This window comes from Erpetoichthys calabaricus, chromosome 16 (genome assembly GCF_900747795.2).
Source record: "Erpetoichthys calabaricus chromosome 16, fErpCal1.3, whole genome shotgun sequence".
NCBI classification, from domain to species: Eukaryota; Metazoa; Chordata; class Cladistia; order Polypteriformes; family Polypteridae; genus Erpetoichthys; species Erpetoichthys calabaricus.
The window spans coordinates 3,429,875-3,453,740 of record NC_041409.2 but is presented as its reverse complement, the minus strand read 5'-3'; the positions used below and the strand labels follow the sequence as shown (position 1 = coordinate 3,453,740).

The 23,866-nt window shown below is 38.3% G+C and overlaps 1 protein-coding gene across 6 annotated transcripts in view; it reads left to right on the top strand.

Moving 5' to 3' along the window:
* The first annotated feature begins 1,678 nt into the window (after window positions 1–1,678).
* Window positions 1,679–23,866, top strand: part of LOC114666816 (ATP-sensitive inward rectifier potassium channel 10-like) — a 48,886-nt gene continuing 26,698 nt past the window's right edge. For 5 of the 6 annotated variants that reach the window (XM_051920179.1, XM_051920175.1, XM_051920176.1 and 2 more), the window contains exons 1-2: window positions 1,681–2,211; window positions 5,328–5,450. The gene's annotated coding sequence lies outside the window, so the exon portion shown is untranslated. Of the gene's footprint in view, window positions 2,212–5,327; window positions 5,451–23,866 lie in introns of all 6 variants that reach the window. The other variant, XM_051920180.1, reaches the window with a different exon arrangement.

Genomic DNA, 23,866 nt, shown 5'->3' with positions numbered 1-23,866 from the left:
GACAGGTCTGCGCAACCGGTAATGATCCTTCTGCAGGTTCACCTACAGAAACCTTGTTACGACTTTTACTTCCTCTAGATAGTCAAGTTCGATCGTCTTCTCGGCACTCCGCCAAAGGCCGCGAGTGAACGCGGCAGGGCCGATCCGAGGACCTCACTAAACCATCCAGTCGGTAGTAGCAACGGGCGGTGTGTACAAAGGGCCTCATACCAACAGTGCAGGTGTTGGGTTATTTTGCACCCACGGCCAGACTTATTGGTGTGCCAACCGACGGTTCAGTATGTAACCCATGCAGCTGGCTTTTCCCCCATTATGATCTGCGCCCTAAGCGAACGCCTAATTTGCCTTAGTGGTGGCACCTGCCCTGCATATATTGTACTATAATATACATTTTCAAAGCTACTTAATACAGTTTATGATGACAGAGTGGTGGAGCGGCCGGAACAAACCCTGCAATGGCTGCCAGTCCATCAAAGGTCCCACATATTTCACACACACCCCCACAGTCACCAATGAACTAACACACACTTAGGTGTGTGAATCACTTGAGTATTAGATGGGACAGCCATGCAGACATCAGAGATGGCACAAACTCCAGACAAACAACAAAAGTGCAGGATTTGAACCCACGTAGCTGGTTCTATATGAGGCAGCAGCTGTAGCAGCTGTGGCACGATGCCACCCTTTTGAACCAAATAAAAAGGAATTCATTTCAAATGTTTGTTACTGAGGAGACAGCTCAAGTGAATTCACGCATTCATTCTGTCATAGTGTCCCACTGTTTATCGTGATGAGCATAACTGAGTACTTTTACTTAATGTCTGAGACAGAGGATATTTGATTTGGAATTTCCACACAGGCACCCTTCAGTGTGTTCTTTAGCTCAGTGTTCTGCACACCTCTGACGGGCAGATGATCCCAAGACACTGTTGTCACTAAAGACCATGTCATTCTGTGGTAGTCACCTGTATTTGTGTCAAACGCCCTTCGAGGTGGCTTTCCTAATTTGCTAACTATTTTCAATGCAAGAGACTCTTTGAAATAAGGATATGCTCATCGCCGTCTAAGACGCCTTTGGGAGTAAAGGAAAACTAAGGACTTACCCCCTAATTAGAAGGTTGGCACTCTGAACAGACTCCCTTTGGTGTATCATACTATGGGATCAAATAACCAAAGGCAAGGCTGCTGCCAAGATTGTCACAGTTAAAAATCTCACCATGCCAGCACCCATCCAGCATGGTCTGCATTCTTAATAAATAGACCAACTGCTCTGCCAGCTCCCTGAAGAAATGTCAAAAATAAAAAAATCACCAGCCAGCATTCATAAGGATCTGAAGAAAACACAGTGAAAGAACAGGAGGTGAGAATCACATAAAAGAAAAAGAAAATATGAGAAGAAAGGAAAGAAAGAAAGGAAGGAATAAACATCATGCACAAGCCCGTCTGAAAAAGACCAGGATGTTCTTTTTTGGGGCTTTTTTTGTGAATGAAGAGAAAGTCTTTGAATCAGGCCCACGTGTGCACGCTTGTGGGTTAACGCTTGGTCGCTGTCGCTGTGGCTAAACGTGACCAATGTTTTCCGGCCTATACACCACTTTTTGTAAGGAATAATTTAGGCGAGTGTGAGGGAGAGCGAGTGAGAGAGCGGAGAGAGAGATTTCACTCATGAATGGAAGGTCCCGAGAGAAAGTCACAAGCCGTCCATCACTGCGCGGTGCACAAAGCGCCAGGAGCGAAGTGGTCGCTGCCTGTGAGCTTTAGTGAAAAATCCTGATTTGCTTGGAAAGTAACACAATTCAAGGGCCGCCTTGCATAAAAGTGTACTTGCTCTATGATCTGATGCCACAAATGTAGCAGCACTCAGAGTGAGCTTAATTCCCATTGCAGACTGATGCGACTGGGAATGAAAGACAACCCTACCGGCCGCCTGGCATTCACCGGAGGGACCCGCAAGCGTCGTGCTGCGGCATCAGGACGGTCGGACTCGGGTTAAACCAGTGGCGGCGCTCCTTACACCAGATAATCGTTCCACTGGATCTTTTTTTAAATTGCTCGCTACTGTTACTCAGGATTTGAAAACTCCACTGTTGTTTTTTTTCCCCACTACATCAGTGGAGATTGAAAAAGTTTTCTGCAGGTGACCTAAATACAGAAGAGGGACGAAGGAGCACAAACAAGATTTCGGGCTTGCTGGTAACAAAACCTCGAAAGGTAAGCCTGCAAATGCGTGAGAGCAGCGCGAGGGCTCCGCCACTCCCGGCTCCGCGTCTCGTCTGGGCTGTTTAGAGCCAAGAAGACGAGTCAGTGCCTCATCTAATCTGTGCTTTCGAACAAATATATCAATGAGCCTTATAAAGTTTATATATCAGCTCTGTTTTGGCTCAGTTTTTATTTGACGTACTTCGGATGCGTAGCAAAGTAATCCTTTATTCAGTTTTTAAATAACATTGGTTTTATGTAATCTCCATTTCTATGGTGTTTAGTTATATATTAGGCTATATTATTTTCGGAAGTTTTTTTATCTAAGAAATTTAATACATCATTAAATGCAGATATTGCTCTACAACGTTACAGTACTGGGTTCAGTTCCTGGGCTTGTAATCGCATGTGTGAAGTTTGCATGTTCTCCTCATACCTCTCTGGGTTTTCACTAAAGTCCTCTCACATCCTGAAGAAGTGCACATTGGATATCACACTGATCTTTAAACTGGCCGTAAATGATGACTGAGACACTGTGTTGGTTCTTGAGGTGGACTTGAGACAGGGTCCTACAATGCTTAATTTAATACATTAATACATAATACATCCTTCTTCTTCTTCTTCTCTTTAGTTTTTTAATAGTAGTAATAACAGAATCAAATTGTTGTTTTTTATGACATAAATCCAGTTTCTGTAGCATTATGGTTACTGTGACTGAAAGACATCTTTATAGATTAACACTTAAAATTGCTTGAAGCATTTTGTTGCATTTAAGTACGAAGATTTTTGTGCACCTGCGGCTAAAATACATTTTCAGATATACATATTAAGCAAAAACACATTCACATAAATATGCTCATACAGTATACTCTATGATAGATAGATAGATAGATAGATAGATAGATAGATAGATAGATAGATAGATAGATAGATTTGAAAGGCACTATATAGCAGATAGATAGATAGATAGATAGATAGATAGATAGATAGATAGATAGATAGATAGATAGATAGATAGATAGATAGATAGATAGATAGATAGGAAAGGCACTATAAAACAGATAGATAGATAGATAGATAGATAGATAGATAGATAGATAGATAGATAGATAGATAGATAGATAGATAGATAGATAGATAGATAGATAGATAGATAGATAGATTTGAAAGACACTATATAACAGATAGATAGATAGATAGATAGATAGATAGATAGATAGATAGATAGATAGATAGATAGATAGATAGATAGATAGATAGATAGATAGATAGATTTGAAAGGCACTATATAACAGATAGATAGATAGATAGATAGATAGATAGATAGATAGATAGATAGATAGATAGATAGATAGATAGATAGATAGATAGATAGGAAAGGCACTATATAATATATAGATAGATGAGAAAGGCACTATATGATAGATAGATAGATAGATAGATAGATAGATAGATAGATAGATAGATAGATAGATAGATAGATAGATAGATAGATAGATAGGAAAGGCACTATATAGCAGATAGATAGATAGATAGATAGATAGATAGATAGATAGATAGATAGATAGATAGATAGATAGATAGATATGAAAGGCACTATATAATATATAGATAGATGAGAAAGGCACTATATGATAGATAGATAGATAGATAGATAGATAGATAGATAGATAGATAGATAGATAGATAGATAGATAGATAGATAGATAGATAGATTTTCCCTAAATTGTGATTGTTTTTTTGTTTAGATGACATGAAGTATGTAAGAATATTTTTAAATCATTCATGTGTTTATGGATAAAAATTACAAGAGGCCCATTTATCTGAGAAAATGCATACCTTTCTAGCTGTTCTGTGACAATTTTTGAGAGAGTAAATATTTTTAGGAAAATTAAATTAAAGGTTCTCTTGGATACATATAACTATAATATGGCTGAGTAGCTGATGAAGTTTATTTATTTATTTTTAATTGAGCCTATTTCCTATTACATGTATTGTTTGTGCAGCTTAGCTCAGGTCACAAGTGTGTTTCAGTAAAAGCCTTTAATAAAAGCCTTTAATGTTGTTGTTATATTTTCTTTTCTCTACTAGCACTTATATACCAGTGTGATTCATAAGTGAGAAGGGTAGTGTGAATCACTCGTCAATGCACTGGCCTTCACATGACCCCTTTCTCCATCCCATATATAAAGCCAAAAAGGGTATCCTGCTTTGTTCAAATAGGCAGCCAGTGTCCTCTAGAAGATAAACGGGACTGAAGTGTAAATTACAAGTTATCAATTTAATTTGGTTTGTTAAACTTTCCAAATAGCAGAGGGTGTACTGCATTGAGTTAATCTTTCCAGCATGGTAACACAATACAAACTTTTACAATATAAAAAAAATTGTAAATTTGTAAAGAAACAAAATTTAGTAAAGTACTACCAGTCTGAGATATACATATCAAATGTAAAGCTTTGACTTGCTGCTTTAATGAAGAAGCAGTGGTTTCTAACACAAATCACGGTAAATAGCTCGCAAGTGATCATCTTCAAAGATTTTACTTCCTTAAAGATGGAATGCATGTGTTCACTCGGGTTCACTTTTTATTTAGTAGATCTCATCTTAATAATGATATATTGATGTAGTGCTTTTCTCACTACTCAAAGCGTTCTCCACACAGGGAGGACTCAGAATGTGAACCCGTGATCTCCTTACTACGAGGCAGCAGAGCTACAACTGCACCACCTTGAAACTCATTAGACCTAAAGAATGTCAGTAAAGTCCACCCACACCATAAAAGAGCTACCAGAGCACTTTACTATATGAAAGACATATTTGGGCCTGTAGACATGGTTTAGTATATGCCATACAATATGTGTAGTCATGTCGTTGTTGAGGACAAAGGGAACGACAAGTCATTGGACTGAATGGCACAACTTAGCTGACCATATCTTACATTGTTTGCATCACTTCATCTGTGAAGGTTAACTTTATGGTGCATTATTCACCACAACCTGATTCTTTTCTTGTTAAAACGTACTGTTTCCACATTATTGTGACATTGTCAGTCAAGTGATCGAGAGTTGACTGTTTTTCTTTGAATCTCAAATCAGCGCAGTCTTAGCTAATAATGCTTTTCTCTCCAGGGTCACTTCAACCACTGTGTTAACAAGCTGACTGGTCTTTGGGACTGAAGTTCTTGCTAAACAACAATCAGCCCTCCATCCAGGTCAGTGAGGTCTTTTCTTCAGGCCACAGTGGACAAATTGGTAAGTAGATGGGTCCATCAAGCTTTGTATTACTGTAAGTATGGTTGGATGTTAAAAGCTGATATATAGAAATGACCACACTCAGCAACTATTTTAACCACACGTTTACGGTAGTTTTCCCTTTAATTGGTCAGCTGTCTGTAAATAGTAAATGCAAGTACAGCAGAACCTTGGATTGCGAGCATAATTCATTCCGGAAACGTGTTTATAATCCAAAGCACTCATATATCAAAGCAAATTTACCCATAAGAAATAATGGAAACTCAGATAATTCGTTTCACAACCCACAAATATTTATATAAAAATGATTAATAAAAAATATAAAGTAAAAATACATAAAACAAAACAACCTGCACTTTACCTTTGAAAAGAATAGTGGCTGGTGTGAGGGAGACGAGAGAGGAGGAGAGGAGGAGGAGGATTATTGTGTAGGATGACTTTCACTACAACTCACAGAATCACATGAGAAGCAACTTTTCTACATCTTCGTTGCTTTGATACTCTCATGACTCCTTTTGCTTCATCTAGCCCCCTTATTTCGTCTCTCTTCTTTAATATTGTGCAAATCGTCGACGTAGACTTGTTATAAAATCTTGCAATGTCGGCCACTCGCAAACCTCGTTCGTGCTTCTCAATGATTTCCTTCTTAACTTCCACCGTAATCATCTCCTTCTTCTTACCACCTTCCTTTTCAACCTTTTTCTTCATGGGGGTACATTTTTCGCACACACACTAACAGTATATGCTAGCACAGATATTGACAATACGAGTAATCCACAATCCCGCAGTGAGTGAGTAAGAGAGAGAAGTTGTGATCACGTGAGGCTCGGCAGACGAAGCGTATGCATACTACTCGTATTGCAAGACCTCGCTCGTTCATCAAGTCAAAACTTATTAAAATTTCTTGCTTGTCTTGCAAAACACTCGCAGACCAAGTTACTTGCAATCCAAGGTTCCACTGTAAATCCAATTTTTCGCTTGGGCTTTCTTATCCCTGTTACTTGTTCAAACGTTTATACTTTATGTGAAATGTACAGTTTACAAAGTCATAACTCAAAAATCACATACCATTCTCAAACCCAGGGTCCCAGAGGACTAGAACCTATCCCGGCAGTAGAAGGTGCCAGGACATCGCAGGGCTCTGTCATGCACAAAATCACATTAACATATACTGTGCACAATTATAAATACGTCATCCATTTTTCTGAGCCTGCTTAACCCACATTAGGGACTCTGGAAGGTAAGGGCAATTTTGGTAATGTCTGGTTCACAGCAGGACCCTGCACTGGAATGGATGTCAGTCAGAGAGCAGATATACTCATGCACACCAGTCCCATTTACAGTTACTAGTTAGTCTAAAAAACACATGTGTGTCTTTGGTATGTCACACTGAAGCCCAAGGAGAACCTACTAGCTACAAACAGAACACACAGGAATTAACCCTTATATCTAAATAATTTTTAATACTGCTTAATTCATCAATAATAATTGATTTAGAATACACTAAATAGCTAGTGTGGACACTTGGCTTTATGTGGAAAGCATTAGGGAAAGATGGCTTATTTTAGGAGTGTGTTATAGACCACACCATTGCAGATACTACTTTCAATGCATATGTTTTTAGTAATATTAAAAAGGCTAGTTTACAGGGAGATATTATAGTCATGGGAGACTTTAACTACCGAATATTAATTGGGATAAGTTTACAAATAGTGAGGTACAAGAGCAGGAGTTTTTAGAAGTAATCAGAGACTGTTTTTTAACACAGCATGTTAAAGCACCAACAAGGGGTGAAGCTTGTCAGGGTTTAGTGTTTTGTAATAATTAAGATAGATTTGAGGGTGTAGAGGTGATTGAACCACTAGGGGCAAGTGACCATAATATAATACAGTTGTCAGTGTTTTGGAAGAGTGCAGATGCAAAAAATGAAACTGTTAAGGTTAACTTTGGCAGAGCAAATTTTAAGCAGATGCGGCAAAGTCTAAGAAGGATAGACTGGGATAAGCTTTGAAGAGTGGAGACAGTCGAGGGGCAGTGGAACAGATTTAGAAATGTTTTACATGTAATGCAGGACAGGTACATACCTACATTTGGAAGTAATAGGAAATTAAAAAAAAAACTCCACAGTGGATTAATAGAGAATTAAAAAAGAAGCTGCAAAGGAAAAATCAGCTGTATAAGCAGAATAAGACAAATAACTTCAATGTGAGTCGTAGTGCGTGTGAGAACATGAAGGGAACCATTAAAAAGGATATCAGGGAGGTTAAAAGATAGTTGGAGAGGAATATAGCAGATAAGACGAAAGATGACACTAAGACAGGGGTGGGCAAATTCAGTCCTGGAGGGCCGCAGTGGCTGCAGGTTTTTGCTCCAACCCAATTGCTTAATAAGAAACCCTTATTGCTCAAGTAACACTTCAGCTTCACTTTAGTTGTCTCGCTCGTTAAGATTTTGAACCCTTATTGCTTATTTTAGTCTTAAACAGCTGTATTCTTGGTTTTTAATTGTTCCTAATTAGCAATACCACGCAAATGACAAAAGAGACCAGCATTTCTCCATTTAGCTTGTTACCATTTTCACCTGTGTGTATTTATCACGCACTATTTGGACTTCAGATCATTTGGATGATATCCTTAGAAAGGAAAATAAATCTAGGATATGAGAATGACCTGACATGGCAGAGTTAAAGCACCAGCAAGCCATGCAATTAAATAATTGACAAGGATTGTTTTTTAATTAAGCAACTGGGTTGGAACAAAAACCTGCAACCACTGCGGCCCTCCAGGACTGAATCTGCCCACCCCTGCACTAAGAGATTCTTTCAGTATTTTAGTAGTAAAAGAACAGTCAAGGAGGAGGTGAAGTGCATCAGGAATAGTAAAGGAGAATTAAAAGATACAGACAATGAAACAGCAGATGCTCTTAACTCACATTTTTCTGAGGTCCTCACATGTGAGCAAGTAGGTAACCTCCCAGCGGTAAAAGGGACTACTCAGGAGGTTCTGATTGATTTAGAAATCGTAGAGGGAGAAGTACTGCTTAGATTAAATAGGCTGAAATCAAACAAATCACCAGGACCAGATAATATTTACTCTCGAGTTCTTAAAGAGGCTAGTGAGTACATATATAAACCATTGACACACATTTTAGGAAGTCACTGCGCACTGGGGAAATTATGAAGGACTGGGAAAAGGCAAATATTATCCCATTATATATAAAGGGTGACTGGGCAGATCCAAGTAATAATAGGCCATTAAGCTTAATGTGCATCACAGGAAAATTAATGGGAAGAATTATAAAGGATAAGATTGAGCAAAACGTGGCAAGGACAGGAGTTTTACTGAACAGTCGGCATGGGCTTGGAAAAGGGAGATCATGTTTTACTAACATGCTGGAATTCTATGAGGAAGCAACAAAGGGATACGATCAAAGTGGAGCAGTCAGACAATTGTCCATCCCACTGTATCCTAACACAGGGGTCTGCTGGAGCCAATCCCAGCCAACACAGGGTGCAAGGCAGGAACAAATCCCCAGGCAGGGCACCAGCCCACCACAGGAGACACACACACACACACACACACACCAAGCACAATTTAGGATCGCCAATGCACCGGGAAGCAAACCCACGTCTCCTTACTGCGAGGCAGCAGTATTACCACTGCGCCACCTTAAAATGGAGCATATGATATTATTTATCTGGACTTTCAGAAAGCATTTGACAAGGTGCTACATGAGAGGTTGGGCATCAAACTAAAAGAAGTGGGAGTTCAGGGTGATTATTGTAGATGGGTGCAAAATTGGCTCAGACTGGCGCAAACTGGTTACGTTTGCAGATCATACCAATTTAGAATAGGGGATGAGTTATAAGGAGAGATTAAAAGAGCTGAGCCTTTATAGTTTAAGCAAAAGAAGATTAAGAGGTGACATGATTGAAGTGTTTAAAATTATGAAGGCAATTAGTCCAGTGGATCGGGCTGTTATTTTAAAATTAGTTCATCAAGAACACGGGGACGCAGTTGGAAACTTGTTAAAGGTAAATTTCACACAAACAGTATGAAGGTTTTCTTTACACAGAGAACCATAGACACTTGGAATAAGCTACCAAGTAGTGTGGTAGACAGTAAGGATTTTCTGAAGAGACACAGTACCAAAGGAGTCCAGTCTTCATCTCAAGTCACTGGATAGCGTCCATATCTCGCAATCATATAGCAAAACAGGAAGCACCAGGACTCTAAAGACTTGGACCTTCGTCCTTTTACATAGATATCGGGAGCGCCACACACCCCTTTCCAGCAACCTCATGACCCCCCATGCTGTCCCAATCCATCTACTGACTTCATAGGAAGAGTCACCAGAGACACGAATATCACTGCCCAGGTAAGTAAACCTCTCGACAAGGTCGACACTCTCTCCGCAAACAGACACACTGCTGATGGCCGTGCCCAAGAGGTCATTAAAGGCCTACAATCATTTTCCAGTGGATCATTTCATTTCATTTGTTTATCTTTTTAATTAAAACATAACATTCTCAAGCCCATTTAATCTAATTAGATAATTCTCATTAGAGATTATTGTATATGTTGTAGTCAGCTAGTATAAGCTGATGTATACCGTAAAGGTTAATAAATTATCAAATGTTAAGGGGAGCAAAGCTATTTCTGTCATCCTCTGTATAGAGAAGATTTATATTTTATGCACCTAGAAGTATTAGGCACATCATTGGCCATTCAAGAATGTTGTCCATATTGCACCATTGTCTTTATTTAAATCAACTAGCAAAATACCCGCGCTTCGCAGCAGAGAAGTAGTGTGTTAAAGAGGTTATGTAAACATATATATACATAAACATATATACTTATATATACATATCTACATATATACATATATATATACATATACACATCCACATATATATATACACTAGCAAAATACCTGCGCTTCGCAGCGGAGAAGTAGTGTGTTAAAGAGGTTATGAAAAAAAAAGGAAACATTTTAAAAATAACGTAACATGATTGTCAATGTAATTGTGTTGTCATTGTTATGAGTGTTGCTGTCTTTTATATATATAATATACACACACACATAAACATATATACATATCTACATATACACATATCTACATATATATATACATATACACATCCACATATATATACATATATATATAGACATATCAACATATATATACACACATACATAAACACACACATATACATATACACATACATACATACATACACACACATATATATATATATAAATATATAGCAAAATACCCACGTTTCGCAGCGGAGAAGTAGTGTGTTAAAGAGGTTATGTAACCGTATATATGCATAAACATATATACATATATATACATATCTACATATACATATATATACATATACACATCCACATATACATATATATATATATATATACAAATTTACATATCTGCATATATATATATATAGATATAAATATAGACATACATATATACCATACATACATTCACATATATATATATATATATATATATATATATATATATATATATATACTGTATATATACATATCTACTTATTGGCTCCTGTATTTAGGATATAGCGGGTTGGATAATGGATGGATGGACATTTGTATGCATAGCCCTATTTGCCCGTTTTCATTTTTTTTCTTTCTTCAGTAATATTTCAGTAAACCCGGAGCTTGTCAGTTCAGATCCTGGTACTGACACCACTGTGTGACCCTGAGGAAGTCACTTCACCTGCCTGTGCTGCAAAAAACAAAAGTAATGTAACAAATTGTACCTCAGATGTTGCAAGTTGCTGGAATAAAGGCATAAGTAAAATAGATAAATATGTATTATACACATAGGAACTATTCATTTATTTTCAGTTAAGTCATCTGCAGCAAACCTTTATAAATGAGGGTTTCTGATTTTTAGATAGTGCAAACTGTTTCTTCTTCATTGACGTTTTCTCTTGGAGAGGTTTTTTCATTTCATTGAAAATTAAAGCAGCAGCTGCCAAAATATGTAGCTTTCTTATTAATTTTTCAACATTGTGTAAAATAAATTTATAAAGTAACATAAAAGGTTTAAATACTGGTTATCCTTTTACACTAAAATATTACTAAAGAGATACAAAAAAAGTAAAATGGATATGTTGTTTTTCTTTAAGGAGATTAAATATTACTGAAGAAAGAAAAAAACAAATTAAACAGCCAAATGGGGCTATGCATACGAACTTAAAAGGTTTAAATAAAACAGAAATATATATTTTATTTTTACTTGCTTAACTTGTGGAGGGTGTATCCTGTAGCAAAGCCCTAACTTTTTTTGTGAAAGCACCTTTCAATCAATAAGTGTTAAAAACAGGTGTAAAGATATTGACAATAAGCTAAGCAAACCCAGGAAGACATGGAATCGTTTAAATCAAGTATCATTACATCTTCCTTTCTTAAAGAGAAGTAAGGCAGTACTTATAAGCTTACATATTTATATATAGACATACATACATATATATATATATATATGTCTATATCCGAAGCCGTGCAAGCACACTCTTGAGAATGCAACGTATAGTTGTACAGAAGAAAAGCAATGAATGGCAACCTTTTGTAGGTCTATGAACTTAATTTAAACTTTAGGTTTACACGGTGCTTTCTTTCCGAAGTACCTGCACTCATGAATATGTCTGTATGTGTCAGTCGGTCAAATCCACGCGCTTCGCACCGGCGAAGTACCACTTTTAAATTTTTATTAAGAAGAAAACAAAACCTTTTTAAATTGAGGGAAAATATACTAATAACAGTTTGTTAAGGATCTGTTTTTTTGTGAAGCTGCCTTCACTCGAGTGATCACTTCGAGCTGACTTGGTGGCCAACTATAAGCGTTACCTGGTAGGTAACCACCCATACAATCAGATTGTGAATCAGACTACGAATGCCGTGAATGTAATTACCCCGATCTACATGTTGTCAAATAAACGAACCACACGCCGTGGCGCAATTTTAGGGGCTTTGCCTGTAGCGCTGACGTCCGAGGTTCGATTCCCGTAAGGGAGTGAAGTGAGTGGCTGGTTACCTACCAGGTAACGCTTATGGTTGGCCAGCAAGTGAGGTAACATCAGCCACGGTGCCTTCAGTTGTGAGAAGCAGATCATAGAATGATTGAAAATAGTTTACTGTCAAATAATGCAAAGAGTACGCGACACGTCTTTCCCCCTTATTCTTGGCTCATCAGGCGTACACACTCACTGCACTCGCTTACGGTAATCGAACCTCGGACGTCAGTGCTAGAGGGGCTTCGCAGCGGTGAAGTATTGCTTTTAAATTTTAATTAAGAAGAAAAGAAAACCTTTTTAAATTAAGTCTTAAAAAGAGGTGTAAAGATATTGACAATAAGCTACGCAAACCCACCAAGAAATGCAATCGTTTAAATCAAGGAGCGAGTCGAAAAACACCATCCCATAATATTAGTTAACGATTAACACATTTCTATATGTATTGTAAGCATACAATACAACTGATAATATGTTGCGCTTATTTATCTGGTGTACCGACATTTTTGCGCGTTTAACATCTGAAATCTAACGTGGTTTGTGCCCTTCAGAATGAAAACAGTTTGCATTTACCTTTTTAGTAAAAGGCGAGCTTTTAAGCCTGAGAAATCACCCCGTAAATGCACACGTTTAATTGCACATGTGTTAATATGTATGCTTACACAGTATTAAAAGACAGTGAACAACGTCATTTACCTTTGTTACCGCGTTTGATAAAAGGCGAGCTTTTAAGCCTGAGAAATCACCCCGTAAATGCACACGTTTAATTGCACATGTGTTAATATGTATGCTTACACAGTATTAAAAGACACTCAAAAATTAACGTCATTTACCTTCGTTCCCGCGTTTGACTCGTGCTGTAAATCTCTTCCTTGTTTTTAGTTCACGTGATTACGTAGGAGGCGTGATGACGCGATACGTGACTCCGCCTCCTCCATTAGAGTATATGGACAAAAAACAGGTTCCAGTTATGACCATTACGCGTAGAATTTCGAAATGAAACCTGCCTAACTTTTGTAAGTAAGCTGTAAGGAATGAGCCTGCCAAATTTCAGCCTTCCACCTACACGGGAAGTTCGAGAATTAGTGATGAGTCAGTCAGTCAGTCAGTCAGTCAGTCAGTCAGTGAGTCAGTGAGGGCTTTGCCTTTTATTAATATGTATAGATTCACTTTATTTTGTATAGCAGGCACAACACACCATAAGATTTTCAGAGGTAGCTATAAACCGCAAGCTGTACAAATTACTACATGCATATTGAGTACACATAAAGATGTAAAGATGTTCAAACAGAGTCAGGAATGGCGAGCATTCAGTATCAAATAGCAGGAATGGATTTCTACTTCTGTAAGTCAATGGACCACGGTGATTAAGGCAGAGTCAATGTCGCTGTAGATGGTGGTAGTAGTGGCAGTACTGTGATGCCCCCTTGCAGAGTCATTCGGTCCTACCATGGTTATGTTTCCCATAGTCATCCAAGATCCTTCATGACCTTCTTACAGCTGTGGTTGCCAGAGCTGAGTCCATCTCATATTATAACTAGCACGTGTGGTGGTAATTTGAGCAGACTATCTTTTTTCTGTCAGACTCACTTAGCTGGTCCCATGTCTGGTGACATTTCTGTTAAGACTTTCTTAGTGTAGTTCAGTGGCAGTACTAATACAACACAATACAATGCAACTTATTTTTGTGTAGAACTCTTCACTGAGTACAGGCACAGAGTGCTGTGAACACATTTTCAGGTAAAATACAAGTGTAGATTATTCTAATTACTGAATACTGAATTAGGACATATATAAAGATATCAATTTGTTAGAATACACAGAAATGAAATGGAAACAAACAATATTTGTCCAATAAGTAACTGATGAACTATGGCCAGTTGGCAACGGAAGAGATTAAAATTGTAAAAGAGAAAGTTAAAGACACAATTAGACAGGGACACAATCCTGGAGACTTCGGCCAAATAGCCGCCTGCCCTTTTCTGGGCATCCTATAGTAGAAGTAGAGCCTGTGCTGGCCGTCCAGTCTGATGAGAGAATCTTTTCTTCCGATGATTCCAGTGCTCCTTTATCTGAGATGAGATTTCCATACACAGGAGAGTAGCTTGGCAGTAGAGCAGTGGCACCAAGTGCCACATTGGGACACCAAGAACAGAAACAGAATGGAGGAGTGCTAGTGTCCTATGGTCACTCGCGACTGACCCTGTTCATCTCTATATAAGGAGGAGTCCAATGAGCTCTCCTCACGCGGGTGAGGTGTGCAAATGTGATCATTTATAATTCAGGTCTCCCATGGAAATTTCTATTAAAAATCAGTTGATTTTCAGGGATTTTATGTACAATTAGCATTAGGAAAAATGTGGTAATTAAATTAATAACAAAATGACTGATGAAAAATTAAATGAAGTAATATTTCCTCTTAATACCCATTCTCCAAAACAACATGTATTAATAAAAAATGTGGACCAGCACTGATAACTGATTATGTGTAATATCTGCTAATTATTATATCATCCATCCATCCATTATCCAACCTGCTATATCCTAACTACAGGGTTACGGGGGTCTGCTAGAGCCAATCCCAGCAAACACAAGGCGCTAGGCAGGAAACAAACCCCGGGCAGGGCGCCAGTCCACCGCAGATTCTTATATCAATATTTATTATTTCATATTTTTTCTGGGCTTTGACTTCCTTGTGTTTTGAATGAATGAATTAACTTCCTCAAATGACAGTTTAACTAACAAAGGAGCAGCAGGTTGCAGCACAGCCACAGACAATGTATTGTTATCTCCTGTAACTCTAAGGTAGGCAGCACTCTGGTCCAGGCATTGCCATTTCTTATTAATTAATAAACTTGTGTTGTAATTTTTTTTACTTTAGTCCGGCCAATCACAACTGCTGCTTTATTGTTGGCATTTATAGTGAAAAACGGCTGCACAGCTGTCATTTAACTCAACAAACTACACAGTGTTCAGTGAGCAGTCTTTTTTACTTAATGCATTATAATATTGCAAGTAATCATGGAATTTATTTTACCTCATAATTGTATGTTATTGATATGATGTCCAATGTATTGGCTATCCCTACTTCCGATGTTGCCTGTTACTGTAACCTGAGTGTTTTTTATAAAGCAATTTCACTCACAGCGGTGAACACGAGTGCTAGGAAAGTAATTTACTGAAGACAAAACTAGAAATTAACAAAAATATATACAGTGCATCCGGAAAGTATTCACAGCGCATCACTTTTTCCACATTTTGTTATGTTACAGCCTTATTCCAAAATGGATTAAATTCATTTTTTTTCCTCAGAATTCTACACACAACACTCCATAATGACAATGTGAAAAAAGTGTACTTGAGGTTTTTGCAAATTTATTAAAAATAAAAAAACTGAGAAATCCCATGTCCATAAGTATTCACAGCCTTTGCTCAATACTTTGTCGATACACCTTTGGCAGCAATTCCAGCCTCAAGTCTTTTTGAATATGATGCCACAAGCGTGGCACACCTATCCTTGGCCAGTTTCGCCCATTCCTCTTTGCAGCACCTCTCAAGCTCCATCATGTTGGATGGGAAGCGTCGGTGCACAGCCATTTTAAGATCTCTCCAGAGATCTTCAATCGGATTCAAGTCTGGGCTCTGGCTGGGCCACTCAAGGACATTCACAGAGTTGCCCTGAAGCCACTCCTTTGATATCTTGGCTGTGTGCTTAGGGTTGTCGATGAACCGTCGCCCCAGTCTGAGGTCAAGATAGATAGATAGATAGATAGATAGATACTTTATTAATCCTGAAAGAGCACTCTGGAGCAGGTTTTCATCCAGGATGTCTCTGTACATTGCTGTAGTCATCTTTCCCTTTATCCTGACTAGTCTCCCAGTTCCTGCCGCTGAAAAACATCCCCACAGCATGATGCTGCCACCACCATGCTTCACTGTAGGGATGGTGCCAGGTTTCCTCCAAAAGTCACGCCTGGCATTCACACCAAAGAGTTCAATCTTTGTCTCATCAGACCAGAGAATTTTCTTTGTCATGGTCTGTGAGTCCTTCAGGTGCCTTTTGGCAAACTCCAGGTGGGCTGCCATGTGCCTTTTACTAAGGAGTGGCTTCCGTCTGGCCACTCTACCATACAGGCCTGAATGGTGGATTGCTGCAGAGATGGTTGTCCTTCTGGAAGGTTCTCCTCTCTCCACAGAGGACCTCTGGAGCTCTGACAGAGTGACCATCGGGTTCTTGGTCACCTCCCTGACTAAGGCCCTTCTCCCCCAATCGCTAAGTTTAGATGGCCTGCCAGCTCTAGGAAGAGTCCTGGTGGTTTCAAACTTCTTCCACTTACGGATGATGGAGGCCACTGTGCTCATTGGGACCTTCAAAGCAGCAGAAATTTTTCTGTAACCTTCCCCAGATTTGTGCCTCGAGACAATCCTGTCTCGGAGGTCTACAGACAATTCCTTTGACTTCATGCTTGGTTTGTGCTCTGACAACTGTGGGACCTTATATAGACAGGTGTGTGCCTTTCCAAATCATGTCCAATCAACTGAATTTACCACAGGTGGACTCCAGTTAAGCTGCAGAAACATCTAAAGGATGATCAGGGGAAACAGGATGCACCTGAGCTCAATTTTGAGCTTCATGGCAAAAGCTGTGAATACTTATGTACATGTGCTTTCTCAGTTTTTTTATTTTTAATGAATTTGCAAAAATCTCAAGTAAACTTTTTTCACGTTGTCATTATGGGGTGTTGTGTGTAGAATTCTGAGGAAAAAAATGAATTTAATCCATTGTGGAATAAGGCTGTAACATAACAAAATGTGGAGAAGGTGATGCACTGTGAATACTTTCCGGATGCACTGTGTGAATAAAGATTATACCATTAATAGAATTCTTTTGGTATACATAAACATGTTACAGAAAAAATCAGTTGTCATACAAAAAAGCTGTACTTCACCTATATACAAAATGGCAGGTTTATCTGCTTTTATTTGCTTTATTATAATTTGGGATTAAATTATGCAATAGCAACAAATTTGGACATTACTGAGGCTTTTTTACTTAAAGAAAACTTTGAAAGACTATCGCATACTGGTGTCTTTTGTGAGGCATTTGTCAGACTGGCGCACTTGTCCAAAGGTATACCATTAGGCTAACTGGCACAGTCTCAGTTTGTTTTGTGTGATTGTGTGTGCATCAGCTCTGACATGGACTGGCACACCTTCAGAGGCTGACCTCTACCTCATGTACTTCCTGCCCACAACAGAAAAAGAGAAAATAATTAATACAGTTGATGAAATGTTTCCCAAGGGAAGGCAGAGAGAAAATGTATACGGAGAATAACTACTGGAAAATGAAGGAAACACATGACTTAAAAAAGGGATTGACTGGATAGTCAAGTTATAAGATTTGAAGTATTTTTAAAGCTATGGTTTATTGCAAAATGTCCATGGGTTGTTGATGGGTTGAAATCTAAGTAATCAATGTAGACCTTAGTGTTAACATTAGCAGTGCGCCATCGGTGAGGATAGGAGTGTACATCAACCGGTAAATCAAGAGCTTCGCCTTCACCACGACTGACTGTTTCAAAGTCCACATAACTCCTCACATTACTCCTATCTATCTACCTCTCCCTACTTCCTTCACTCATGAACGAGACCCCGAGATACTTAAACTCTTCTGCTTGAGGCAGCACCTCATCCCCAACCTGGAGCAGGCACACCTTTCTTTGGCACTCTGGGATATCGACGTTCAGGACCAATAGGCAACAGTGCTGTCCAGTGTGCCACTCAGCTGCCCCAAATCCATCCATCTTCTGAACCCGCTCTATTCATTACACACTGTTTGCTATATGGGGAATAAACAGGAAGGACCCAACCCTGGAAGTGGCACCAGCCTTACAGCAAAACACACTTACAGTAGTGACATGTGTGCCAGCTGAAAGTCCAACACTGGAATTTTTATTCATTAATAAGTAAAAAGAGAAATAAGTGTAAAGGCAAATTACAGTGATAAACATACCATCAGATGCATGAGCATCACATAACACACCACTCTTGAAATGTCTTCATCCCTCAATAATTCTTTTTCCTCTACAAAAAAATGTGTCGGTCAGTGAAACTCACTAGCAAGACCCAATCTACAATCAAATCAAGTCCAAAATCACAACATGGGATTCAACTTCAGGGACCAGGACTTAAGTAGGACAAGGACAGACTCTGGGAGGAGTGTGCAGCGTCCCCAGGCCCAGGATAGATAGATAGATAGATAGATAGATAGATAGATAGATAGATAGATAGATAGATAGATAGATAGATAGATAGATAGATAGATAGATAGATAGATAGATAGATAGATAGATAGATAGATAGATAGATAGATAGATAGATAGATAGATAGATAGATAGATAGATAGATAGATGTGAAAGGTACTGAGTCTAAACTCAGGGTACAGACCTCAAATGTGACTCTTCTAATTTTATTTCCGTAACAAAGATATTTTATGTAAGAACAGATGTTCAAAATGTCAAATTTGATTTTGTACTTTCGATGTATATAGAAGACCTTTCAAATGGTAATTATCAAGAAGTAAGAAAAGATGAAAGAGATCCACTGAAAATAATTTTCATTAGGATGTGCTTGACTGTTTTCCCATGAAGCATTTAAGCGCTCCTGTCATGGATTTCAGTTGGATGACACATTTCAATACTGTAATCTGCTGCGTCTTAAAGGGCAATTGTCACTTTAACGGACATGCATTATTATTTCACCTTTTGATTTGTTCTGGATGTGCCATAAATTTTCATCCTTCATGCTACTCAAATATTTTTCAACAAGATTTGTTTCAGTGAGGAGACCACCAAATTTATTGATTAGTGATGAAAATACTACTCTGTGTAAAGTTTATTTTTTCAAATATGAACAGTGCTTCTATTCATAAGCTTTGTGAAAACCTATTTTTTTCACCGACAACCATAAACCTTAATATTTCATAGTAAGCTCTAAATACCCCTCAAGCACAGAAATTCTAATAATATTGTAAGTAATATATTATTATATATAATGTATATATATTTCTGCAAAAATATTAGACTGGAGTTTTTTCACCTGATGTCTCAGTTGCCTATAGCTCATACTTTGATCTGATATTTGCTAACTTCATATTGCTGCTAGACTGGCTCCAACACAGTACAACTCTGAAGTGGATTAGTCAGGTATGAGAATGTTATAATACGCTACAGTATAATATCTATGCTTAATGGTGACACAGTAGTTAGCCCTGTGGCTTCAGTGCCTTCATTGACTCAGTGCAGTTAGGTTCCTCAAGTTCCTCATGTTCCTTGTGTCTAATGGTGCTGAACAAGTTCCAGCTCTCTGTAGTCCTATAAAGTGGGTTCAGAGCACGAATAAGAACACGAGAAAAATTAAAACACAAACATTCCAACCCAGAAAATCCTATTACCTGTTATTTGCCTTTTGAAAATATAACTGAGTAGAAATGTAAAATCCAACAAAATATTAATATCTACTAAACTACCATGTAACTTATTCCATGTATTTACATTGTCTTCTGTGTCAAGAAACAGCTTCTAATGTTCTCGCAAAATGTAGCCAAAATCAAAATCTCTGCCCCCATTTTCTTTTGAACAGCCCATGATCAAGTAACAGCTGGCACTAAATTCTCAGATGGTTGTGAATTTTTACTTTCTCATATACGAAGTATAGGGAAAGTATTGTAATCTTCCAATAATTCGACCTCGTGATTTTGATGAATCTCAACGTTTTAGACCTCCCTGAGTCAAATTTACTTTCTCATTGGGAAAAGTATTGTAGTCGTCCAAAAATTCTACTTCAAGATTTTGATGAATCTCAATGTTTTATACTTCTGTAGTCTGAAAATACCATTTTTGGAAATACTGTATGTATTTACTGTATGTGTCTCTGTGTGTGTGTGTGTCTGCGGAAACACGATAACTTGAGTACACTTTCATTTAGGTCAACCAAATTTTGCATACAAGTATTAGGTAAAAAACGTAGATTTCTATCAATTTTTGAGGTATTTCAGCTAACCGTAAGTGGTACTTTTTTATTCATGCAGCTACAGAGTCCAATTTATTCAACTTTACTTATATAATAATTGTTCAATATATTGTTCATTTGATTTTGATTTGTTGTTGGTGGTTCTTTAATGTACATAATATAAAAATATAATCAGTGTCTTATAATTTACTCACCAAACATCCATCTCCATGTCTGAGTATATGAGAAATACTAGGGGAAACCACTCCAGATTTTATTTTTTTATTTTTTTGCCATTAGTCTGTGTCATGCTGGTTAAAAAAAGACTTCTGTGGCACACATTGGTACAAAAATGTGCATTAAAGTTTATAACAACAACATTTATTTATATAGCACATTTTCACACAAGCAATGCAGCTCAGAGTGCTTTAAATAATGGCAAAAAGCTCGTAGTTATATGAAATGAAAAACAGAAAAGAACAGGTAATAATATTAAAGAATAAGTAACAAAAGAAAAAGTTAAGGTCAAATGGATAGGAGGACAGAAAAACACAACACAAATGGTCGTAAATCAGTCCTCTTTGTTTTAACGCTTCACATGATATTATTTGATGAAGTTGGTCTCAAGGACAGACACCCGCCTTCAATCCATCATCATAGGGGGCTGCATGGTGCCTTCATTAAGTGGTGGTGGTGGCGCAGATCGCCAATACAGAAGAACCGGTAAAGACAGCTGAGAATAGTGGGGATTAGTAAAGACTGCGGATCCCTGAAGGATATATTAATTCTATACCCATACAGTCTATCAGGAAATACAACTAAAATGTAGCTAAGAAAAAGCCAAATGAAAATAATGGGTTTAGGTGAATGACTGAGCTCACTATTCATAAGTAGAGTTTGAGTTTTTCATGGTTATCAGCAAAATGAGCACAGGCTGCAGTCAAAAAGCTGAAAGATTAAATATATGTAATAAAGGTTTGTTCACCCTGGATATTAGGTTAAATTATCACAATTCCTGTTTGTGAACATGCCAAGGTGTTTCTCCTAATGAACATTTTATTAAGAATAACTTCAAATTATTTCCTTTAATAACAGACAAAAAAGAATAACAGTGTTTCGTGCCAAGAAATGAAATCTGAAAAATGCTTATCTGATATCTCATCTGACACCTTCCTACAGGAAGTAATGACAGATAACTGAGGAGTAATCATAATAATAAAACAGGGCAGTGTGTAAAGGCAGAATATCAAAATGAATATCATTTCTGGAATGTGGGTAAAGTAATCCTTGTAAATATAGACAGCGCACTGGGCTGTTAACTGAAGCATGCTTTTAATAATCAGTGAATTCATAAACGTGTATCATTCAGTTCAGGACTGTGGAGAGCTGCAACCTATATGAGCTGCATTAGGCACAAGCCAATCCATAAACTGTATGTACTATATACAGTGGGTACGGAAAGTATTCAGGCCCCCTTCAATTTTTCACTCTTTGTCATATTGCAGCCATTTGCTAAAATCATTTAAATTAATTTTTTTCCTCATTAATGTACACACAGCACCCCATATTGACAGACAAAAAAAAGAATTTTTGAAATTGTTGCCGAATTAATTAAAAAGAAAAACTGAAATATCACATGGTCCTAAGTATTCAGACCCTTTGCTGTGACACTCATATATTTAACTCAGGTGCTTTCCATTTCTTCTGATCATCCTTGAGATCACCTTCATTTGAGTCCAGCTGTGTTTGATTATACTGATTGGACTTGATTAGGAAAGCCACACACCTGTCTATATAAGACCTTACAGCTCACAATGCATGTCAGAGCAAATCAGAATCATGAGGTCAAAGGAACTGCCTGAAGAGCTCAGAGACAGAATTGTGGCAAAGCACAGATCTGGCCAAGGTTACAAAAAAATTTCTGCTGCACTTAAGGTTCCCAAGAGCACAGTGGCCTCCATAATCCTTAAATGGAAGACGTTTGGGACGACCAGAACCCTTCCTAGAGCTGGCCGTCCGGCCAAGCTGAGCTACCAGGGGAGAAGAGCCTTGGTGAGAGAGGTAAAGAAGAACCCAAAGATCACTTTGGCTGAGCTCCAGAGATGCAGTCAGGAGATGGGAGAAAGTTGTAGAAAGTCAACCATCACTGCAGCCCTCCACCAGTCAGGGATTTATGGCAGAGTGGCCTACCAGAAGCCTCTCCTCAATGCAAGACACATGACAGCCCGCATGGAGTTTGCTAAAAGACACCTGAAGGACTCTGAGATGGTGAGAAATAAGATTCTCTGGTCTGATGAGACCAAGATAGAACTTTTTGGCCTTAATTCTAAGCGGTATGTGTGGAGACAACCAGGCACTGCTCATCACTTGTCCAATACAGTCCCCACAGTGAAGCATGGTGGTGGCAGCATCATGCTGTGGGGGTGTTTTTCAGCTGCAGGGACAGGATGACTGGTTGCAATCGAGGGAAAGATGAATGCGGCCAAGTACAGGGATATCCTGGACAAAAACCTTCTCCAGAGTGCTAAGGACCTCAGACTGGGCCGAAGGTTTACCTTCCAACAAGACAATGACCCTAAGCACACAGCTAAAATAACGAAGGAGTGGCTTCACAACAACTCTGTGACTGTTCTTGAATGGCCCAGCCAGAGCCCTGACTTAAACCCAATTGAGCATCTCTGGAGAGACCTAAAAATGGCTGTCCACCAACGTTTACCATCCAACCTGACAGAACTGATGAGGATCTGCAAGGAGGAATGGCAGAGGATCCCCAAATCCAGGTGTGAAAAACTTGTTGCATCTTTCCCAAGAAGACTCATGGCTGTATTAGCTCAAAAGGGTGCTTCTACTAAATACTGAGCAAAGGGTCTGAATACTTAGGACCATGTGATTTTTCAGTTTTTCTTTTTTAATAAATCTGCAACAATTTCAAAAATTCTTTTTTTTTGTCTGTCAATATGGGGTGCTGTGTGTACATTAGTGAGGAAAAAAATTAAATGATTTTAGCAAATGGCTGCAATATGACAAAGACAAATTGAAGGGGGTCTGAATACTTTCCGTACTCACTGTATATATATATATATATATATATTTGCAACTGGAGATCCACAAAGGGAGAAAAATGAATCACGTATCATAAAGTACTTTTTATTCCTGAGCTTTCAACCCCTTTATCAGAGGATAATACTTAGACTTACAAGAATCAAAGGCAATATATAGCAAACAATTACATGGGGGGGGGCGGGGGAGGTGGCTAAGTCAGTGTGATATTGGGGAGGTTGGTGTATAGTTTACTTATTATGAACATGTTCTTCTTAAATTTGCATATGCTGGATTTATGTCCAAGTGTCTGTTGATGGCGTTCT